General features: G+C 38.3%; 1 pseudogene; it reads left to right on the top strand.

Moving 5' to 3' along the window:
- Positions 1-18,967: 18,967 nt before the first annotated feature.
- Positions 18,968-19,850, top strand: LOC113264654 (40S ribosomal protein SA-like; annotated as a pseudogene).
- The last annotated feature ends 4,170 nt before the right edge of the window (positions 19,851-24,020 follow it).

Genomic DNA, 24,020 nt, shown 5'->3' with positions numbered 1-24,020 from the left:
GAAATGGTACGGTCTGTTGCAATAAATTACAGGTTTCCTTTTCATGTTCAGCACAAGAGGCGGCCCTCATGCAATTAGCTACAGCTGGTTAAAGAAAGAAACCATGCATCTGTGGACAGATCAGACTAAGAACCAGCTCTTATTTTTTGGCATATATCACTACAGGAACAGAAAAGAGACCTGAGTTTTGTTCCTGAGCATAAGCCATTTTTAAAACTTGTACTTCCCCCTTCTGAATCACTAAGACAGCGCACCATTTGGGGAAACAAATCTACAGTCACGTTTTTTCCATTAAGGTCACTGGTTATGACAAATAGCTGAGTGCTTTCCACTTGATTCTTGTCTTTTAGGCCTAGCGAGATCTTTCTTCAGAGTATCTTGGCCTAATGGCGACTCTTAATTATACAATTGCCACTGCCTGATTGGAAATTTATATTGGTATGCTAGAGTCCTCCGACCATGATGATTTAATGTTTTATGTCTTTCTGCCATTGTTGAATGATAATTTTCACGAATGATAATTTGTAGTTTATTGCAGAAAAACTAAACATGCAGGAACTCTAGAATTATTCGAAGAGCACATACATGGGGTACTAGAACACAAATATATTAGCAATATATTTATGTCACTATTGTATAAAAGAGGTAAAAATATTTTACTGCGCACTCCAAATGAATAGTTTATCCTCTAAGAGACAACCTACAAAAATACTGGCTATTATCAGTTCAAGGAAGGCATTGATATGTCTATGTGACGCACGTACATTCTTACGATCCACTTCCTCATCGTCCCTGTCAGACTCTAGCTGTATTTTTTCTGTGAATAAAGTCAGCCCTAGGAAGTCTGGGATTTCCTTCCCAGACCTTTTGATTCCAAGATAATGCAATTTTAAAAATCATTTCAATATTGAACATCCCTGTGTTTTTACCAATCCTGGTTGAGGAGATTCACTTTAAAAATGAAAGAGGATAAAAGTCAAGAAGAAATTAAGACAAATCATAAGATTAAACTGGTCCGCATTTCTCTTCTGGAACATTTGGGGAGCGCTACAAAGTTATCAACTATTCATTCACTTAGACGCATTCAAATCTTAGGAGAGTAAGAAGAGATTTTGTCTTGGTGTCAGTTTATTTGTTTAGCACAGAAAAGCGAAATCATAATGGAAATCAGATGTAATTACTGACTCCCCCCTTCAAAATCGGCTCTGTTTTACAGAAAAGCAGTAAAGCTATTGATGTTTTAAAGGGGGAAAAAGAGGGAAAAAAATAGCTTGACAGTCCAGCTAAAGCTCACAGGGCATTTGTTGAGATGTCTCCAAAGCATTTGCCTGAAGATTTATTTTCAAAGTCGTGCTTAAAAGTAAAAAGCGGTTTGCCAGTTTCCCTCCCCTGTGTTGCAACCAAACTTACTGTGCCATTAGAACAAAGAAAACACGGTCCCCCTATTTTTGTTCATTAGGTTTAAGAAAGACATACAGAGCAAAAGGCCTTAAAACAGCAAATCAATATGACATGTTTGCAAGAAAGGAAAGGAACCAGAGTATGTGCCCGAACAACAAATTTGTACCATCTCAAAACCTGCAATTTACCCGAAAATGAGCAGTTTCCTTGTACTGGACTCCCAGACTCCTTGTGTAATGAACAACTTAAGTGTGAATGAAAACAGGTTGGGGGGAAGGGAATTATGAGGGGGGAAGGCAAACATTTGCAATATTGTGTGAATAAACAATATTTTTTTAACCTTCTCAAACTAGTCCTTTTTTTCCCCCTCTAGAGAGATAAATTTTGCTCCTGAAGAAGGAATAGGCTAGAGAGACTCCCAAGTACCCAAAATTTATATTCAAATGACATCTAAAAATCATCTTCCAATAAAAGCAAAGTCACCATCAAGTAAAAAAAGGAAACATTGAAATGTATACCATTATAAAAAAACCAACTGGGAATCATGGCTGTTGAACTTAGAGAGGAAATAACCAATTCATTAGGTCTGGAGACATTTCCAACCGAAGAGGACAAAACACTAAAATCTGTATTAATGCCTACAAAATAGCATTGGTAAGATGAGGGATCTATCCTTCTCTTTATTTTGGAATCTAAAAACAATAAATATTCTCTACTGGCCATTTTCTAGCACCATTTTGTCAAAGAAAGCTGACAAATTATGCAATTGTTAAATAAATACTGTCTGGCAGACATGCCAAATACAAAGAAAGGAAATTGCCTGAATGCACATCTTTTATTTCTACCTGGAGGAAAACAGCATAGAGCTTCTTGGTACTGTTATTTTCATTATTTCAAAGGCAAATATAAATTACAGAAGAAAACCCTCCAACTCAGAATTCCAAATTACCCCTCAACTTCTGATGCAAACTGATAGTTTTGACAAGACGATTATTTCCTTTTAAAGAATCCCTGAGGAGGATATTGAGTGGCAGGTGAGGATCAAAGAGTCACACCTTCCCGTAGTCCGGCTATAAGTCTTTCACGCACGAGCTTTCAATTTGTTTTTGGGACGAAATGCATTGAGGGCTTACTATCGTCAGCCACTCTTCTGGCCCCAGTAAACAAGGCACCCAGATACACCTACTCTGGGGAAGTTTATAACCCAGCTGGGCAGATAGAAGATAACAAAAATAAATCAAACAGTATGTTGGTAGGTGATGTGTTATGAAAAAGGAAAATGTCAAGGAGGATACAGAGATTGGGAAAAGTGTTGGCAGTACATTTAAATAGGGGGATCAGGAAGAGCCTCACTGACAAAGTGACATTTGAGCCCAGACCTGAAGGAGGTGATTAGCCATGTGGATAATCCAGTTTCTCAACCTCAGTACTACTGACATTATGGGCTAGTTAAGCTGCGGTGAGGGCTGTCCAGTGCACTGCGGGGTGGTTAGAGCCACGCTGGCCTCCACCCACTAGATGCCACTAGCACACACCCCAACCCCAGCGGGAAAACAAAAAATGTCTCCAGACATTGTCAAAAGTCCCCTGGAGGGAAAAAAAGAGTGGAGTGAGGGAGGTAAGTTGGGGCTGAGGTCAGAGAGGTGACAGGAATGATCCTCTGGGGCTTCATAGGCCAGTGCAGATCCTTTCTTTGTCTTTTACTCTGAGTGAAATGAGAAGCCACTCAAGGGTTTTAGAAGGATCGCTCTGCTGTGTGGAGAAGGTGAGTGAGTGGGAAGGGCAGAAGCAGGGCGGTCAATTAGGAGGCTATTATGATCCAAGTAAGAGATGTGGTGCCATCTACCACGGTAGTAAGAAATGATCAGATGCGGATATAATATTTTTAGTGTAGTGCATGAGATTTCCTATCATACGAAAGAAGTACTTGAGAAAAAAGGAGCTAAAGATCCCCAAGCCACGGGAAGGATGAAGGTGCCATCAGCTGAGATGGGGATTGCAGTAGAGAGGGCGGGACTGGGAGGGTAGATCAGGGAATGCATTTAAAATCATCCTTTGGCCAACAGAGGAAAGAGAAAATTTGTTTTTGCGTGGGTCATGATGTTTTAAATAAAAGCAGTGGCAAAATTTTCACATGTGAATGTAATATTGGGTAGGCAGAAAGAGCAAAATCTTTATCTTAACATAGAATCTGTTTAAATGCTTCTCTTTAGTGCTATAGGATTTTTCATAATAGAAATTTTTCCTAATGTAAGAATCTCCACCTAGCCATGCAGAGGGTGTGTAGCATTTCTTGGATTGAGTACATTCAAGGGTTATCTTGATAATACTACAAGCTATCTTTCTTTTTCCTCAAGGGAAACTATAATTATTCTAGAATAAAGAGTTACTACTCTAAAATAAGTGTTACTACTAGTGGACGCCCCGAATACCGGAACTATGTTTCTTTAGGACTTTGTTTTTACTTCGGTCACGGCAGCAACCATGTTGGACTGCCATCTGTCTGCTTGGTGTCAACCCCGCTGGACCTTGAGCTGTGAGCCGGAGTTTACCTACCTCTGTAATCCCAGCGCCTATCACCTAATGGACACTCAGTCAATATCAACCACATGAATGAGTGAATAAAAGGATGATTACAAAGGAGCCAAATTTGTGGTACACATTTACAGCATTAAGGTACACAAACCAGTCTCACTGAGGCGGAAACCATGTGTTAGCTCCCCCCACCTCTCCTCTCCTTTCCTTCCCTTTCCTCCTGCTTGGTGTGATAGAAGGTGGAAGACTTGAAAATCAGTCAGACCTGAGTTGGAATCCCAGTTCTGCCACTGACTAGTTATGGAAATCTGGACAAATTACCACATGACAGGTCAGATTCCTTGGTAAACAGACTCATCCCTGCATCGACATCCAGCAAAGCAACAGCTGTGTGTCCAGAATTTTACAATCAGAAAATTGAAAGATCCCAAAATGGTTCTTTTAATTTCCACATATATGTATATTGTTTTAGCTTCAGTGACACAATGGGGGGGGGGAGTGGAAGTTTCTCAAAATGTCTTCATCTTGCCGTAAGACTGGCACTCTTCAGGTCCAGTGAATAGGACAAGCCTGCCCTTGCCAGCAGGGACGACAGGCTTTAAACAAATAATTTCATTTGTTATTGATAGTTATTTATTTGTGGTTGTGTTAAGTGTTGGGAAGGAAAAGAATGACATATTGTACAAGAGGAATCCGGGGGCGCCTGGGTGGCGCAGTCGTTAAGCGTCTGCCTTCGGCTCAGGGCGTGATCCTGGCGTTATGGGATCGAGCCCCACATCAGGCTCCTCCGCTATGAGCCTGCTTCTTCCTCTCCTACTCCCCCTGCTTGTGTTCCCTCTCTCACTGGCTGTCTCTATCTCTGTCAAATAAATTAATAAAATCTTAAAAAAAAAAAAAAGAGGAATCCAGACAAATGGGGTGGGGAGGTAGGTGGCTTTTCTGTGGAGGTCACATTTAAGCTACAAACTGAACCTGAAGTTGGAGGTGGGGGTGGTATGCAGACTCAGCAGGTAATAAACTGAAGAATGAGGGAATTAGGAGGGGGAGCTGGGAAAGAAGAGTGCTCCAAGCCTAAGGCATTTAAGGATCCAGAAAGGGTCTGGGCTCCGCCCTTTCTTCATCAATAAAATGAATCTAATCCCCAGAGGAGGTACTTAGTTTATGTTTGGTGGGTGAATGAATTTTTGGGACCCCTCCTTCTGTTAGCTACACTTCATACTTCCTACACATACTCTCACCTATCTCCTAAAATGACAAAGTGAGCCACCTGGCAAGCTCCAAGCTCCCAAGGAACTTGGGTTCTGGTTTGTCAATATTCAAATGGTCACTTTGTCTTTCATCTAGGCTCTTTTGAATCACTCTTCAAATCACAAGGCACTTGACAGCATTTGTGTTGTAAATAAGATTCTACCTTTCACCTGCCCATCGGCCCTGGCTGATCCATCTTTGCTGGTGTGTGTGGTACCTCTGTGACCGGTGAGGTCACCAATTCATGGGGTGGTATGGCCACTGTTGTTCTTATGAAATTACAGCTGGTGTCTGCTTGAGGTCACCAATTCATGGGGTGGTATGGCCACTGTTGTCCTTATGAAATTACAGCTGGTGTCTGCTTTCGCTTTGCTTTTAATGAAGCCCACAGCCTAGAGGTCTTTTTCAAAGCTTTACATTTTTTTCTCTGGCTTGAAGGAAACTAAATGAAAGGGGTACTTCCCTTTTATTTAAAGAATCATTAGAGATAAGTGGACTCAACCAAATGAGGAAAATAAAACCTGAAGACCTGTTCCAGCAGTCACGTCTTCATTCCCTGGTGCTTTCATGAGAACCCCTGTGGCTCCTGTATTTATGGTAACTCCATCATAAAATGTGATCTTTATTACAACTAGGCATATCAAGTTTCAGCTCAGGGGCAAGTTTACTACCCCCCAGCTCCATTTGCAAACTGGTCCTTTTGGAAAACCATTCAAATATTAAAACAACTGAGACAAAACAGGCAGTTTGCCTCCTAATCCATTCTTCTCTTGTAGTCACTTCAGTACTGCTAAGAAAAAAAGAGAAAGTCTGGCAGAGAATTTGCTCAACTCATCACAAGTTTCTCTCATCACTTCTGTAATTTTGAAAATGAAATTGCCAAGATATTTAGAGGTTGATGAATTGTTTGAATTCTTACAAGTTTCACACACTCTATTCATGTCATCAGAAAGACTTCAGACATCCCTGTTACTATGGATGACCAACCACTGGTGCACATGCGCCAGCTGTCAATTTCTCTCCACGTCTCTGTGAAATTTCTTAAATCTAATGTAATCAACCCCATCTCCAGGGGGCAAAAGTAGCATTTTATATTGCAGGACAAACAAATTAAATAGCAAATCTGGAAAACGCGGCAGCCATAGCATACTGCTCATTCGATCCATACTGACTGACTGTAAACAATGTGAATGTCTCTAGAGAAGAAGACAAAAAAATAACACATCATTCCTACTTGCGGGAACTTATAATTTAACTGAAGAGACAGCTTGTACAAAAATGCTACATAGCATTATGACACTGAATTTTGTCCACGGAGGATGGCTAGCTAGCAGAGGCATGTGTTTGTCTGGGTCCAGCCCATCATCACACACAAGGTGCCTTGACATGGTCACTCTACTGCCAGCTTGCCGGCTAGCCCTATTGGTATTAGACCTCTCTGCTTTGGAGATCATTCAGACTTACTTGCCTTGCATGTTTCAACAGCTCTGGCCATGAGGTGCTGCTGATAATGAGCAGATTCCAGCCCCTCCTTCTCCTCCTCATCAAGAAGCCTTTATAGAACACCACAAGGAGCAGTAATAGAGGCTATCCAGACTCAAAGGGGCTGAGGAGTAAATGAAAAGCCCCAGATCAGTCATCTCAAGGTGTTTCATGTCAGTGGCTATACTCAGGAAGTGGAAGCACAAGTAGGCGTCCGAGATATTTCGAAACCCTCTGGGGAAACAGCAAGGTGTTATGGCCTGATCGCAACTCTAAAAGAACCCTCGTTGCTTTCAAATTCTATGCTTCGATTCTATCACAACCTGCCCTGAAAATCCTACCCACAACGAACATTTTCACCCAGCCTAGAAACTCATTCCTGCCAATAAGATCCTCTTATGTAATAGCGTCTACTTCACCTAGAGATAAAAGTACAAAGATGTTGAAAAATGAATAAAGAAAACAAAAATGACCTCAGGAAACTGGTAAAGAACTGTGTTCATTACAGCACATTTTTCAAACTGTGCTGAGATCCTTCAGTAGGGGTAAAATCAATTTGGTGAAACCAAATACTTAAAAAAAAGTAAAATAAAATGGAATAGGACAGGAGAGAAGTATCAAAGGATTCCACATAAGAGTAAGTATTATTTTGTAAAACTTCTGTTTCAGTTGAGTGTATGTATGTGTATACGTGACAAATTATGGTGTCTTTTTCTGGGCAATGGTGAAAAACGGTTGAAAACCACTGTATCATACCATTGTTTCAAGATCCTCATCAAGCTAAATTTCTCAAAAACAATGCTCCATAGTCATATGGAACTGCTCCATGGTCATATCCCAACTTTTAGCCATAACAGTGACTCCTGGATGCCAATTATTCCATGAGTGCAATAAGAGAACACACTTAGACAAAGAGACACCAAATCCCAGCTAATACTTCCAGCCAGATCACTCCACAATACTCTGGACATTCGCTTTTTGCTTCCTTTGGAGGGAAGCGTTTTTGTACTGAATTTTGGCTTTATGATACTATCATAACAACATGGACTAAGCATTTAACCACATGCTTAATATGCATTATCTCATTTAATTTTTCACATCGACACCATTAGGAAGGTTCTAACATTGTCCTCATTTTCAGATGGCAAAATAAAGATTCAGAAAGTCAAGTGACTTACTCAAGGTCTACATGGTGGGGGAGCCAACACTCCAATCCAAGCCTGTCTGAGACAATGCCGTCATCATTCATGGTGTTGTTTACAGGCCATTCACTATTTGAACACCTTGTTTCTTTGCTTATTAGACCGAGTGATCATAAAAACAAACATTAATCAATGTCCTCTTTATCTTTTACTGCCATTTTAAAATTCTTTCACTAAATTTGCACTTTAAAGGCAACTGGAAAATTTCAATAGACTAAGAATCAACGGAGAATACTAAGTCATTGATGGATAGACTTCACTAATGTACTTCACAGGGTTCGCCCACCTGTCAGCTATACTCATCAGAATACAACTCGTCTGACATGACTGGGAGAAATAATTTGGTTTGTGAGCCCAAACAAAAAGTTTTTAAAATCTGTTATTTTATTGTTCCTCTGCATTAATGCCTTAAATAGACAAGTCTATAGCACATTTATTAATAATCATTCCTCTAGACCTAAAGTCAGTAACTATGGCTCTCTCTTTTAAATTTCCCTTTATACCTTGAATCTTGTGCTTTATTATTTATTCCTCTTAGTTTTCCCTCATTTTAAAAAGATGGCTTCAAATTCTGATTTTGTTTTGTAGGTATTTAGAGATCTGGTTTACTTTAAAACAATGAAGCAGACAGAATCCCCTGAGGCCAACTCATTGAGAACTGGGAGGTCCTAGTGGCACAATTAAACTGGCAACAAATCAATAGAAACAGAAGAGAAGAGAAAAGAAAACAATAATTAAAACATTCTGTCAAAAAATAGAACGGTAATTAAAAGATGCAAACCATTGTTTTGCCCCACTAATTACATTTTAATTTTCAATAGATTGCTGACGACCATGAAAAGGCTTTGCCTTTTACAATATTCTGGTGTTCCCTGCTAGGTTGATAACACTACGATTGTGTCACAACTGAATGGCAGGTATTTGCACCAAGAAAGGATGGGGCAAAGAGCAAAATGTTGCCTTGCCTGTTATATAATGTGAATAAACCTTTTATATGGTCATTCTGATATGGTCCACCATGAATCATGGTACATGTGTTTACATGTGCACAGAAGATGACATATGATGATGAGGAGGAAAGCTACTCTATTCAGTACCCTGTCACAGGCACTTTGCTAAGCCCTTAACATGTATTACCTGATTTAATTCACATAACAAACTTAATGCATAGGTAATTGTACTATTCCCCTATTTTACAGTTAAGGAAACTAAAATTTAGAGAGTTAAAAATAAATCCTGTCAATGATCACACAGCTAATAGCTGGAAGAACTGAGATTTGAATCCACTCAGACTGTAGAGTCTGTGTTTTGAACCAGTGTCATTCAACTAGAACGTCCCAAACTCATGACAGAGCCAGCAAAAGCAGTTACAAGCTGCTCTGTTCTTCACCAATCATTGCTAGGGTCATGTAAGGGACTGTGAGTTTTCATTTCATGGGTGTACTGATTTCCAAACTGTTAAAAATGCTAGGGGGAAAAGAAGTATTCTTTATAACTTTTCCAAAGAGTTTTGCTGCAAAGGGAAGAAGAAATGAGCTCTAATTGAAGGAAAAGTGTGGCCAAGAGAAAGTTTAAAATTATAAGACAGAACAGCATCCATGTTTGCTGATAGAATGATTCAATGGAAGGGGAATGATGTAAGAGAGAAAAATGAAGAATTTCTAAAGTGATATCCTTTGGGTAAGAGGAAACGGGAACTAGAGCAAAAGTAGGGGCATTGGATTTGTGGGGAGAATGGTGAATTTGATGACAGTGACAGGCAAGAAACTGAGTATATTGTGTAGATGGTGAGTATATGAATAGATATGGTGAAGGAAACCTGTAGAAATTCTTTCATGATTAAGAAAATTGAAAAATTGAAACAATCAGAAATTTTCCATGAGTGATTAATATTTTTAAAAAATCAATTTCTAAATGTATTTTCAGGTGAAATGACATGTTGTCTGGTACTGCTTTAAAATATTCCAGAAAAACTTTAAAAGTGCATCTCAGAGTTAACAAAGTATGGTAATAATAATACCTACTGACATTTATTGAGTGCTCACCTTGAGTCACTGTATTAAGTGCTTTACAACTGAGCATAATTCCTGGCTCTCTTGATTCTGTTTCCATTTGTGCCTATTCTCTAAGGAGGTTAAGAGGTACTCATCTTAGTCTTTCCTATTCTATCATGTAAACACTTCACTCCTAGACCCACAAGGCTGAAACCCCTTGGTGGTGCACTGGAAACCCCCAGTGAGTGTGAAGTGAAATACTGAAGATTGTTTCCCTGCCTACAATGGTACTGCTGTGATAGGCTGACAACAAGGCTTGTACTGAAAACATTCAAGTCATTCTAACGTGGTCATTTCTTTAACTTTCAATCCTTCTACTTTCTTGTTTCACTTTTCTTCTCTGAGGTTAAAGAGACACTGGCATGGGGGCAGGGAACACAGAGGCCCATTCTGGGGCAACTATACTGATGAATCTCTATCTACGTACAGGCAGCATGATGATGTTATTGAAATATTAACTACGGTTTTGGAGGTTTTTTTCCTGGTATTTTCTTTTACATCTTCATCCCTGAGTCTTCTCATTTAGTCACCTCAGTTGGCTCACATCCACTGTTTAAAGAAGAGATGTAAGCACAAAATGCAGAGGAAAAGGATTCTACTTGGATATTGAGTTGCAGTAGTAGAGATCTTTAGGGGGGAAAGTGTGGATCCCTAGCACAGAAACAATTTGAGGTTAAGCCTTGAGAGGAAGAACAAGTTTTCCAGTATGCATGAAACTAGAAATGACATGTGAAGGGAAGTTGTGTAGCTAGTAAACCAGGGAACGAGAGGGCTGACTGAAGGGGGATGAAGAAACAAAACGTCAGGATAGCTGTGTATTGGACGCCATAATAAATTACCACAAACTGGGTGGCTTAAACAACAGAAATGTACTGTCTCACAGTTCTGGTGGCTAGAAGTCAGAAATCAGGATGTCAACAGGATTGGGTCCGTTTAAGGGCTCTGAGAGAGGACATGTTTTAGGCCTTTCTCCTTGGATTGTCAATGGCTGCCTTCTCTCTCTCATTTCATGGTCTTCCCTCTACATGATTTCTCTGTCCAAATTTCCCCTTTTTATAAGGTTACCAGTCATATTGGATTAGAGCCTACCCTAATGACCTCACTTGAACTTGATTACTTCTATGAGACATTATCTTTACAGATAGGGTAAAGACTTAAAGGTCACATTCTGAGGTACTGAGGTTTAGCACTTCAACATGTGATGGGGGGGGGAGGCGTATGTGACACAATTCAATCCATAACAAGTTGGAATGTAAGACTTTTCATGAAAGGACCCTATGGATGTTTACTCACCACAATAGCACCCAGCTTCCCCCAGAAGCTTTCCATCACTAGAGCCCTGGAGCTACACAGAGCTGAGGGAGTCAATACACACCACTAGATTCCTTTCATTGACTCCCTGGGCCACAGGATCTGTCACTCTTATCATCGTCTGGTCACAATCTCTCTTTGTCTGGTGAGACAAGTTGTGCACCAGAAGGAATCACATCCATCTATGCCCTCACACTAGGGGCTGCCTCATCCAGCTTACCTCAGAGAGAATCCTCTTGCACCGATCCACCACAGATGCAGCCATTGGGTCGGCAGGGCTCTCATTATATAGCAGCACATGGTAGTGAGCTTGGAAAGTCCTTCTATCACTACCATTGTAGAACTACAGAGCACTAGCTAACAAGGCCATCAGCAGTGGGGCAGTGCTAAAAGCCATTCCTGGAATATGTGATATGCAAAAGAGAGATATTTTTATTACATTCATCTTCACCTTTAAGGGTTTTCTTTTTATGGTTTTATGCCTAGATTTAATACTTAGGGGTTAAATAAAGTCTGAGAGTCTGTCTTCTAATTCCTAACTTGAATCCGTATTTTCAGTGCTCTTATTAAGTTAAATATGGTATGAAAACAGTACCAAACACAAGGGTGGAATTACCAAAAACATAGGTCTGCTTTCTAATTTTATAGAGAGAAATTGCATTAATCACACATCATATAAAATAATAAATGTCCTGTAATAACATGTAATAGCATATAATGACAAGTAATATTCAGTGTTATGGTTTTCTCCATGATTTCTAAGGTCACGGCTAAAAAATTCAAAAGGAAGTTTGAGTGTAATTTGCTTCCTCTCTTTCAATAATATTATTAGACACACTTTGAACACAAATTTTGTGAGTTCTGCAAATTAAACCAAATTTAGCCCCTAGTTCAAACCAAGTTAATACAAGTCCTAAAGGGCAGGAAGTGAGTAAAGAAAGTATCTGAAATCAGTTGAATTTAAGAATCACTTCATGACTGCAGTGATGATTCTGATCAATTTCTACCTCGGAGGGAGCTTCAGTAGGCTCGTTAACTATTCTCAGAGGCATCGGTGCTGTTGTAACCAAAAAGACTCATAAAATGCTGGGCATCTTTAAATGGCATATTTAAGTACTAGAGAAACTATAATTATTGCCTTGTACTAAAGTAGCTATGCCACCATACCTCAATACAGATGAAAATATAAGAGAAGACTCAAAAAAATAAAATTTAAATTATTATGGAATTGTAGTGGTTTCCAAATTAAGATATATTTTCAAAATTTAGAATCTTCAATTTGGCAGATAAAGCCAAAGAGTTGATATGATTAAAGTCCCTAAAATTAAAAATGTGACCATTCTGGAAAATGGAACTTATGTTGTCCCTCAATACTGGCCACATCCAAAAGGAATGTCATTCCCAGTTACTAATATTATGTTGATTATAAGACACACTCTGAAAATATCTCTTGGTTCCCTAAATATATTCATTCTTTATTTTTATTTTTCCTTTGTACAATTCAAGATGGTGGTTGGGTAGAGTCATCCAATCCTGTATTTCCTACACAGCCAGGCCAGTTTCATTTTCCTGAGACGTAGCTATCTACCTTCTCATTTGCCAGTTTTTCTCTAGCTATCCTAGCACTCTATAACCCTAGAGTATTTCCTTTAAGGACGGAGAACTCCCCTTCGGTCACATAGAAATTTTCTCAAACTTTCTTCCCTCCCTTTGTACCCTTGTCTTGTATAAAATTAAATTCCTCCTTATTCATTCCACCTTCCTTCTTCCCTTCTTGACAAACTTCTTGAAATAATTGTTTATATAGATCACACCCACCAATTTCATTTCTATGACCTCATCCAGACCCTAATCCACTGCCAACTGCTTAATTTCTTTAATACTCCCTTGAAATGTTATGCATCAAGGTCATTAGTGAGCTAATTACCAACCTTAATACCTATATTCAGATCAGCCCCCTTCTTCTTGAAAGTCTATATGTAATGACTTCTTAAATAAGATTCCTGCCCGAATTTTCAGTTATATTTTTGACTGTTCCCTCATGTTCTATCCTGAATCCTCTTCTCTTCCCATTCTCTATATTCTTATAAATACCCATCTACATGCAATTTACTTTCAAATTTTTATGTCCTACTCCTGTCTTTCCAAGTTTAGAATTATATTTTTTTAATTATCTCATAGCATTTATTATACTGCATTGCAACTGTCTATTTACAGTCTGCAATGCTCAAGATACTCTAATTCCCTGAAAGCAGAAACCATGTCTTTCTTTCCCTCCCCCAACTTCTGGTTTTTCTTCCTTCACCATCATACAGGTCTTCAGAGTAAGTCAGTCTGTGCAGGTAAGTCTTATGAGAAAAGAGACATCTGACCAAACCCTGGTAGTAAGTAATGGAATGAGGTTTACAGATATCTGAGGAAGACCATTTCAGGCAGAGGGAATAGCCAATGTGAAAGACCTAAGTAATGAGTGTGCCTGGTGTGTTCATAGAACACCACAGAAACCATAAAGCATGCAGGTGATAAAGTTAGAGAGTTAACAGGGGGCAAAGTTCTCATAGGGCTACACAAGGGCTTCAGATCTTTCTCTGAGTGAAAGTGGGAGCCACTAGGGGTTGTGAGGCATTGAAGTATCATAAGCTGATGTGTGTGTTTGTGTATGTGTGTTAAAATCACTCTGGTGCTACATCAAATATGCTCCATCAAGGGGCTACATCAAGACTGTAGGGGGACAAGAATGGCAGCAAGGAGATTCGTTTGTAGGCCTTTGCAATAAAGAGTCTAGGCAAGAAATGATGGTGCTCTGACAGAGATAGTAGTAATGTCAGTGACATTAAATGAACAGATTTGGGTTATGTTTTGAAAATAGAGTTAATTGGATTTTTCTGACAGATAAAAAGAAAGGAGTCAAGGATGAGACAAAAGTGTTTGGTCAGAGAACTCTAAGGATGGAGTTTCCATTAACTGAGATGGTTTGAAAGAAAGGAATGTAATAATCAGATTGTTGCAAGATGGGTCACTATGGAGGCTAGATAAGGCTGTTGGAGGGAGCAAGACTGGGGTCAGGTTGTGACAAATTATCAGGCTGTTGCTGTAGTCTAGGAAAGGATAATTAGAACCTGCCCCAAAGCAAGGAGAGCTGAGATCAGATGATAGAATAGATTCAAGAAATATTTGAGAGACAACATTTTCTATATGTATAGATAACTGTAGCAAAAGAGAGTCATGCTGAAAGATATAAGCTTGAAATTTTGATTTCAAAAAAATAAAAACAAATGTCTAGCTCAATAGAACTTGTAAATTCTGTCTGCATGAGGGTTCAGTGATACATATCCTTTTTTGTAATAATAGTTAAATGTTATGCTGGATTAGAACCATTTTGCTTGGTTGGTGTTTTTTTTTTCTTCTTTAAGAATTTCCAACATGTATTTGCTGAAAAATTATCCCCCAAGGAGGATGATAAAAGGAAATATTGTAATTAAAATGACAGCAATCATCACCAAATATTCATAAGAATCCACAGTATTTCAGAATAGTGAGTTATGATCTCCAGGGAGAATAATAAATGCATTTTACCTCTACTTTTTGAAGTAAACTGGGTGACGGGTATTAAGGAGGGCACGTGATAGGATGAGCACTGGGTGTTATACGCAACCGATGAATTACTGAACTCTACACCTGATACTAATGATGTACCGTATGGTGGCTGATTGAATTTAAATTAAAGAAAACCTTTTCATTCAAGTATAATATCCATAAAGATAAGTACATAAATCTTAAATATATATCTCAATGAATTTTTACAATGTGAACATATCCATGTAACCAGCACCCAGGTAAAGAAACAGAACATGACCAGCTCCCAAAACTTCCTCTTGTTCCCTTCTGGTCATTCTAACCCCCTAGGTAGTCAGTCTCCTGAGCTTTGTCAGTTTTCAAGCTTTCTGTAAATGAAATAATACAAATAGAACTCTTTGTATCTGCTGGGTATATACAGAGAGTAAAATTCCTAGGTTATAAGTTACGTGTCTATTCAACTTTGATCGATACTGTCAAACAATTTTCCAAAGTGTTTGTTACATTGCCTTTATTTCTTCTGTTTAAATGTTGAGAAAATTACTCTGTTCTAGAACAGATTTTGACCTTTTCAGGAAATAATTTAATCATACACCAAAAATTTTGTTATTGCAAGCTGTGTATCAGCGTAAATTACAAAAGATCTGACTACATAAGGAAACTATTTTAGAAATTTAGTTCACATAAGACATAGTAAGGAAAATCAAAAAGTTAAGGAAAAGATAAGCAGTAATAATGATAATAGCTAAGTTTGTTTTGAGCAGCTAATGGCTCCCCACATGAAGGAGACAAGAAGTTCCTACAGAAGAGGGATGCAGCTTCTTTCCCCCAAAAGCCCCAACATGGGTGACCTTGCGTTTCACTGGGCCAAAGTCTAGCCATTCTGAAGGCTGGAGTGGGGTCAAGTTAGCAACTGGCATAGCTGTTATGTTTTATATGCTGTTTACTGCCATATCCTCAGCTCTCAACACAATATCCGGCACAGAGTAGGTGCTGAATATATATTTGTCAAATGAATACATAAATGAATTATTAATAGAAGTAACCGCTGGGAAAAACATCTGATTGGGAAAGATGAGTCTGAAGATTTATGCTGCTGACCTAATCACACCATAAAACTGTATGCTGCCTCTTTGTTCTTTAGTTACATGTGTGACCTGGAATCAGCTAGGTCATCCTGCCCTTCAGGCTTCAAATAAGTTGGCTCAAACCACCATCACCTATGTCCTGGGAAAGCCAATGTTTACACAAATCCCTCCTGAGAATCTTGGAGGAATTTCCATTTTTGTTCATCACTGATGGTTTCATACTCTCAAATCCATTCAATTAGTTTATCGTGTGAATCATCTTGCCATATTCTGTATGCTCTCCTTGTCCCATAGTGTGTGGTCATATACTGGACACCAACCAGATTCCTTTTTATCTTCAAAGTACCACCAATGCAGTACAGTATGTGCAGCAAATTTTAAATAAGGCTTGGGGTAGAGGAACCACAGAGAAGTTGAAATTGAATAGCGGACCTCCTTGTTTTAAAATGTCTCAGACATACTGACACCAGGAATCCCACTAGTCACTATTTTTCAATAGATACTTTTCTCCAGGAGCTCCAACCTTCTGACTAATTCCTCAGTCTTCCTTTCCTTGACCCATCTCCTTCCCATCTCTTCTTTCAAATACCTTTTAACTTTATATGCGAAAAGTTTTATTTTTCTGGATTGATCTATTCTAAACTTCTGTGCCACCCACCTTCCGTTCTTTCCACCCTAGCATCTATCTGTCATACAATAGCTAGAGCAATCTTCTTCACATGGAAACCTCCTGCTCCAAACTCCCCAATAGCATCCCTCTCACTTGAATGAAAACACAGACTCCTTGCCAGCACTACCAAATCTTACATGTTCTGGCCCCTGTCGCATCTCACACTTCATTGTCTTCTACTCTCCTTCTTCCTCACGAGGCTCCACCTGCCCTGGTTTGCTTGTTATTCCTTAAGCACATTAAGTTCATTCTGCTCTAGGGCTGTTATCCTTGATGTTTCCTTCTGCTTAGATCTTTACCGTTCTGCCTCTCTTCCATCATCCAGGGATGAGTTGGCTCATATAAAGTAACGATCTCCTGTCCCCATTTTCTCTATAGCTCTTACCACCCAACCATCTTTTAGATTAATTTGTATGTATATACGTATGTATGTGTGTATATCTCCCCAACCAGAACCAGTGTGCCACGAGGGTAGAGAATTTCTTGCCTTTTTTACTTGTGTATCTCAGAACCTAAAAATGTACATGTAAATATTCCCTATATTTTGCTGAATGAAGGAATGAATAAGGGAAAGAATACTTTGTCACTTTCTCCTTACTGAACTTATACTTTGGACTTCAACTTCTACATCTGAAGACATCAATTAATATGATTAGCTAACAACAACAACAATAAAAATACAAAGAGCAAAGGTGGAAACATTATGCTTCCCGACTTTAGACTACATTACAAAGCTGTAATCATCAAGACAGTATGGTACTGGCACAAAAACAGACACATAGATCAATAGAACAGAAGAGAGAGGCCAGAAATAAACCCACGCTTATACTGTCAATTTATGCAAAGGAGGCAAGAATATACAATGATGAAAAGACAGTCTCTTCAATAAATGATGTTGGGAAAACTGGACAGCCACATGCAAAAGAATGAAACTGGACAACTGTCTTACACCAAACACAAAACTTAACTCAATCCGGATTAAAGACTTGAACAGAAGACCTCCAACCAGAAAACTTCAAGAGGAAAACATAGGCAGTAAGCTCCTTGACGTAGGTCTTGGTAATGATTGTTTGGATTTGACACCAAAAGCAAAGACAACAAAAGCAAAAATAAATATGTGGAACTACCTCAAACTAAAAGTCTTCTGCACATCAAAGGAAACTATCAACAAAACGAAAAGGCAACCTACTGAATGGGAGAAAATATTTGCAAATCATATATCTGATAAAGAGTATTTAAAGTATATAAGGAACTCATATAACTCAATAGTAAAACAAACAAACACAAACAAAAAACTGATTAAAAAATGGGCAGAGGATCTGAATAGATATTTTTCAAAGAAGACATACAGGCGGTCAACAGCAGGTACGTGAAAAGGTGCTCGTCATCACTAATCATCAGGGAAATGCAAATCAAAGCCACAATGAGACATCATCTCATACATTAGAGTAGCTGTTATCAAAAAGGAAGAGGGGCGCCTGGGTGGCTCAGTCAGTTAAGCGTCTGCCAGGTCATGATCTCAAGGCCCTGGGATCGAGCCTCGCATCAGGCTCCCTGCTTGGTGGGGAGTTTGCTTCTCCCTCTCCCTAACCCCCCTGCCCCCGACTTGTGTTCTCTCTCTCTTTCTCTGTCTCAGATAAAAAACTATTTTTTTTTTTAAGGTAAGAAATAAGAAGTGTTAATGAGGATGTGGAGAAAAGGAAACCCATGTGCACTGTTGGTGGCAATGTAAATTGGTGCAGCTACTATGGAAAACAGCATGGCATTTCCTCAAAAAATTAAAAATAAAACTACCATATGATCCAGCAATTCCACTTGTGGGTATTTATCCAAAGGAAATGAAATCACTAACTTATATGGAAGCAACTTAAGTGTCTATCAATAGATGGATTAAAAAACATGTGAGATATATATATATATATATATATATATATATATATATATATACACACACATACACATATATATATTTTATATATATATGAACATGTGGTATTATATATATATATACATATATATATGTATATATATATATATATTTGCAACGAAATATTATCAGCCATTAAGAAAAGAAGAAATCTTGTCCTTTCTGACAACGTGCATGAACACTAAGGGCATTACAGTAAGGCAGACAAAGACAAATATCATGTAATCTCATTTATATGTGGAATCTAAAAACAAAACAGTGATTGCAGGTAAGATAAAAAAGCAAGACCCAATTATATGCCATCTATAAGACACAAAAATATTAAGATATAGATAATATTAAATTTAATGGGTGGGAAAGGATACACATAAAAATACTAATCAAACCGAAACTGGACTTTCCATGCTACCCAGACAGAGGTACATATAACATTGTTCCGCATCCTTGTTGTAACTTAAAGGGAAACCTTCACAATGTCTGGAGCCCTTGATGTCCTAGAAATGAGGGAGGACAATGTCCTAAAATTCTTTGCAGCAGGAACCCATTTATGTCGTGCCAACCTTGACTTCCAAATGGAACAGGACCTCTAAAAAAAAATGAGAGTATCCAGCTCATAAATCTGAAGAGAACCTGGGAGAAGCTTCTGATGGCAGCTTGTGCCAGTATTGCCACTGAAAACCCAGCTGATGTCAGTGTCATATCATCTAGGAATACTGGCCAGTGAGCTGTGCTCAAGTTTGCTGCTGCTCCTGGAGCCACTCCTATTGCTGGTCGCTTCACTCCTGGAACCTTCATTAACCCAGATCCAGGCAGCCTTCTGGGAGCCAAGACTACTGGTGGTTACTGATCCCGAGGCAGACCACCAGCCTCTCAGAGCTATCTTATGTTAACCTGCCTACCATCGCTCTGGGTAACACAGACTCTCCTTTGTGCTATGTGGACATCGCCATCCCTTGTAGCAACGAGGGAGCTCACCACTCAGTGGGCCTGATATGGTGGATGCTGGCCCAGGAAGTTCTGTGCACGTGTGTCACCATTTCCCTTGAACACCCATGGGAGGTCATGGCTGATGTCTACTTCTACAAAGATCCTGAAGCGATTACAAAGTAAGAGCAGGTCAATGCTGAAAAGGCTATGACCAAGGAGTTTCAAAGTCAATGGACAGCCCTAGCTCCTGAGTTCACCGCTACTCAGCCTGAAGTCACAGACTGGTCTGAAGGCATGCAAGGTGCCCTCTGTGCTTATTCGCAGTTCCCTGCTGAAGACTGGAGCGCTCAGCCTGCCACTGAAGACTGGTTCACAGCTCCCACTGCTCAGGCCAATGAATGGGTAGGAACAACCACTGAATGTTCTTAAGCTGCTCTTCCACAAAGGCAAACAAAATGGAGAGAATTGACAGAAAGTGAACAGTTTCAAAAAAGAAGGAAGGAAGGAAGGAAGGAAGGAAGGAAGGAAAGAAGGAAGGAAGGAAGGAAGGAAGGAAGGAAGGAAGGAAGGAAAAGAAAGAAAGAAGGAAGGGAGGGAGAAAGAAAGAAAGATAGAATGACTATATTAATACCCTAAAAAGATAGATTTTAGAGCAAGGAATAATACCAGGGATGAAGAAGGTAATTTCACAATGAGAGGTAAATCTATCAAGTAAATCTAACAATACTAAATGTATATGCACTTAATAACACAGCTTCAAAATACTAAATACTAAAACAATATAATACATATGAAACAATACTGATATAACTGAGGGGAGCAATTTTGAAAATCCACAATTATAGTTGGAGAGTTCAACAGCTCTGTTTCAATAGTTGAGAAAACACGTATACAGAAAACAACAAAAATATAAAAGATGTGGGTAACTACTGAAATTTTTACCTAATTGATATTTATAAAACACTCTGCCTAACAGCAGCAGGATACATATTCTTTTCAAGCGCTCATGGAATATTTACCAGGAAAGGACATATTCTGAGTCAGAAAATAAGTCTCATAACTTTAAATCAATTAAAATCATAAAAAGTTTGTTCTTTGACCACAATGATATTATATCTGAATGTAATAATAGATAACTCTATGGAAAATCTACAAATACTTGGAAATCAATCAGTATACTTCAAACAAACCACGGGTCAAAGAAGAATTCATGAATGAAATAGGAAAATATCTTGAGGTTAAATAAAAGCAAAAACCACAATATGTCAAAAGTTGTGGGATGCAACTAACAGTGCTTAAAAGTTAATTTAAAGCATTAGCTACTTATATTAGAAAAGAACAAAGATTTCAAACAGAGGATCTAAGTGTCTACATTAAGAAACTAGAAAAAGAGGAGTAAATAAAGCACCATAGTAAACAAAAGAAGAAAATTAAGGACCAGAGCAAATACCAAAGATATAAAGAAAACAGCAAAACAGTAGAGAAAATCAATAAAAACAAAACCTGATTCTTTGAAAGTATTAATAAAATTGATAAAACTCTTGCCCAGGTGTTGGTAAACTATGGCCAATGGACCAAGTCTAGTCTGTAACCTGATTTTGTATACTCTGCAAGCTACAAATACTTTTTACATTTTTAAAAGATATTCAAGAAGAGGTGGAGGGTGGCAATGAGAAGAAAGAAAAAGCCTAAAATAGTTATGACTTGACATCTTAGAGAAAAAAGTTTACCAGTCTCTGATCTAGCCAGACAGACATATTATTACAGATCCCACTGACATTAAATAGATAATTGGGAATATTATGAACATCTTCTTCCAATAAGCTCAACAATTTAGAATTAGTATTATTTCTTCCTTAAATGTTTAGTAGAATTAACTATTGAAGCTGGACATAAAGTTCTCGTCATGGGAAGATTTTTCTTTCTTTCTTTTTTTTTTTAAAGATTTTATTTATTTATTTGACAGAGAGAGACAGCAAGAGAGGGAACACAAGCAGGGGGAGTGGGAGAGGAAGAAGCAGGCTCCTAGTGGAGGAGCCTGTTGTGGGGCTTGATCCCAGAGCACTGGGATCATGCTCTGAGCCGAAGGCAGATGCTTAACGACTGCACCACCCAGGCACCCCAATTTTTCTTTAAACTACAAATTCGATGTCTTTAATAGATATTCTGATTTTAAATTTATTTGAAAAATTTTTTGAAAGACATGAACTATTGAAGCTCACTCAAAAAAAAGGGGGGGGAGGAAATAAATTATTTGAACATCTGTTAATTCTACTAAACATTTAAGGAAGAAATAACACTAATACTACATAAACTCCTAGAAAATAGAAGAGTATGGAATTCCTTTCAACTCATCTCTAAGATCAGGATTACCCTGATCCAATACTAAAGATATTATAAGAAAAAATTAATATAATAATATAAGAATATTAAGATAATGTACCAAGTCTAAGTGTTAGTCATTTTAAGAATTCAAGGATTGTTTAATGTTGAAGACTCAGTTATTGTAAATTCAGTGAATTAACAAACTATAATGAAGGATCACTAGAGGGGGGATATGGTCAGTTGCTTGATGGGCATGAAGTTACAGTTATACAGAAGGAGGAAGTTCCAGACATCTGCTATAGAACATGGTGCCTGGCATTAACAGTAAGATATTGTACACTTAAAAATTTGTTAAGAGGGTAGATCTTATGTTAAGTGTTCCTACCACCAAGCAAAATATGAACACAAGAAAACTTTTGGAAACGATGAACATGTTTATTACCTTGATTATGGTGATGGTAACACAAGTGTATACATATGTCCAAACTCATCAAATTGCATATATTAATTATGTGCAATTTTCTGTATATCACTTATACCTCAATAAAGCTGGGAAGAAAAAGGATATATTACATAGTCTTCTCAAGACACACACACACACACACACACACACACACACACACACACACACAGAAACCTAAGAAATTTAACACCCATTTTTGATAAAAACTTTCAGTAATTTAGAAATAATATAAAATTCTCTTAACCTACTAAGGGACATACACAAAAAATGTGCAGCTAATAGTGTAAGGACGGACATATATTACTTCTACTGGATAGAGAGCCCATAAAGAGATCTACACATACAGCAGCAATTGATTTTCAACATGATCTGAGATAAATCAATCAGGAAAGAGTAGTCTTTCCAACAAATGATGCTGGAAAAAAAATGGACATCCATATGCAAAACTATGAACCCATTCCATTTATTTTATATCATCTACAAAAATTAATCATAAATGTATTCTAAATTGGGGCCCCTGGGTGACTCAGTTGGTTGAGAGTCCAACCCTTGATGTAGGCTCACATCATGATCTCAGGGTCATGGGTTCAAGCCCCACATCAGGCTCCGCACTCAGGGGGGAGTCTCCTTGAGATCTGCTCTCCCCCCTCCCTCTGCCCCTTCCCTGACTCTCAATAAATAAATAAATAAATAAATAAATAAATAAATAAATAAATAAAATCTTTTAAAAATGTATCCCAAATCAATAAGTAAGCACTAATACTATAACACTTCTGGGAAAAAATACAAGAGAAAATCATTGTCATCTTGAGTTAGTAAAAAATTTCTTGAGTATGATACCAAAAGCATGAGCTATAAAATAATTTAAAAGCTTAAGTTCTAAACTGAGACTTCTAAATTTAAGAAGTCAGACACAAAGACTATCTACTGTATGATTCCATTTATATAACATCCTAGAAAAAGCAAAATTATAGTGACAAAAGCACATGCAGGAGCTGGGGTTGGGGGAAAAGTAATTAGTGCAAAAGGGAATATTTTTGAGGTGATAATGTTCTATAACCTAATTGTAATGGTGAATACACAATTGCATACATTTGTCGAAAATTGGAGGTACGGGGCGCCTGGGTGGCTCAGTCAGTTAAGCGTCTGACTCTTGGTTTTGCCTCGGTCATGATCTCAGGGTCGTGAGATGGAGCCCCACCTTGGGCTCTGCACTGAGCATGGAGTCTGATGGAGATTCTCTCTCTCACTTTCCCTCTGCCCCTCCCCACCCCACATTCACTTGCTCGCTTTTTCTCTCCAATCAATCAATCAATCTTTAAAAAGGGGGACATACAGGCTTCTGGTTATGGAATGAATAAGTCATGGGGATGAAGCACAGCATAAGAAATGTAGTCAGTGGTATTACAGTAGCACTGTATGGTGACAGATGGCAGCTATACTTGTGAGCACAGCGTAATGTACAGAGTTGTTGAATCACTATGTTGTACACATGAAACTAATGTAACATTGTGTGTCAACTATACATCAATTAAAGAAATGTAAAAAAAGTATCAAAATGTATATTTAGATTAGTTTTCTTGCATCTAAAATACAGACAACAAATCTTTTTTTTTAAAGATACTTCTAAATAAGATACTTCAATAAAATATGAATATGGAAAAGTGCATTAGTATTTCTTGGACACCTCCAAAATTCTGTAAACTTGAAAACTATAGTCTGACCTAAGGTTCTATCTTTTGAGTTTCAAATAAAGCCACTTGTTTTGTTTGCTTTGTTAGAATGAAATATGGAGTGAACATATTATGGGG

The sequence above is a fragment of the Ursus arctos genome, unplaced genomic scaffold (genome assembly GCF_023065955.2).
Source record: "Ursus arctos isolate Adak ecotype North America unplaced genomic scaffold, UrsArc2.0 scaffold_13, whole genome shotgun sequence".
Taxonomy (NCBI): domain Eukaryota; kingdom Metazoa; phylum Chordata; class Mammalia; order Carnivora; family Ursidae; genus Ursus; species Ursus arctos.
The sequence above is the reverse complement of the archived record's forward strand: the minus strand, read 5'-3'. Positions and strand labels throughout refer to the sequence as shown.